Below are 957 nucleotides of genomic sequence, written 5' to 3'. Positions count from 1 at the left end.
TTGATAGGATTAGTCAACTGAAGGCTGCTAGGATTACTGAGTTGGAGGCCTCTTTGGAGAAAGAGAAAACTAAAGCTACCGCGGCTGTGGCGGCAGCGAAGACATCTGAGGAGATGGCGAAGGCGGCGCGGAGAATTATACTCGGATATATGCCGAGCTTGTGGAGACAAAGGAGAAGTTGCAATCTGCTCAGGATGATTTTTACGAGCTAGAAGGTCATGTGGCCAAGGGTATGGATGCTATGTTTGAGAATTTGAAGGCTCAGGTCCGAGTTCTTGCTCCTGACCTGGATCTGAGCTTATTTAGTACGGATAACGTTGTTGTGGAGGGAAAGATTGTTCCTGCTCCCAATGAGGATGAGGTTCCGGTGTCCGACCCCAAAGTTCCGGTGGAGAACCCGACTTCACCTTTGGCCGGGGATGGATCTGGTGTGGAGGTTTCAAACCGGGATGACGTTGCCGTCAATGCAGTCCCGATATCTATGGTTCCTCCGCAGCCTTCTGTTGATGTGGAGTCCGGAAAGGACCTTGGTCCTCTGTAATCTTTATTTTTGGTGTTTTGCCGGCCTGTGGGCTCTTTTTTGGATGATTTCTGTGAACGCTTTTGGACACCTTTTGCTTATTAGCTACTTGTAGTAACTTTATTATGCGGTGTTTTTGTTCGCGTTTTGACTTTTTGTCCCGCTTTTTGTGCTTTTTAGTTGTTTTTGGATAACAACTTTTTAGCTAGCGCTTGGAACTTTGTTTTCGTTTTTTTTTTTTTCGCTTGTACTTTTTAGTTGTATAGCAACTTTCTAGTAAGCGTTTTCGAAATCTTTGTTTTCGCTGTTTTAAGGCTTCTTTCTTTGGATCCGGGCTTTTCCTCGGACCTCGGGCATTTCGAGTACCTCCTTTTGTTGGGTCCGACCTTGCTGTTGGTCGGCCTTTTTAAGTTATTTTTGTAATCTCTTTTTATTTG

This window comes from Arachis duranensis, chromosome 6 (assembly GCF_000817695.3).
Source record: "Arachis duranensis cultivar V14167 chromosome 6, aradu.V14167.gnm2.J7QH, whole genome shotgun sequence".
Lineage (NCBI taxonomy): Eukaryota > Viridiplantae > Streptophyta > Magnoliopsida > Fabales > Fabaceae > Arachis > Arachis duranensis.
This window is presented reverse-complemented; position numbering follows the sequence as displayed.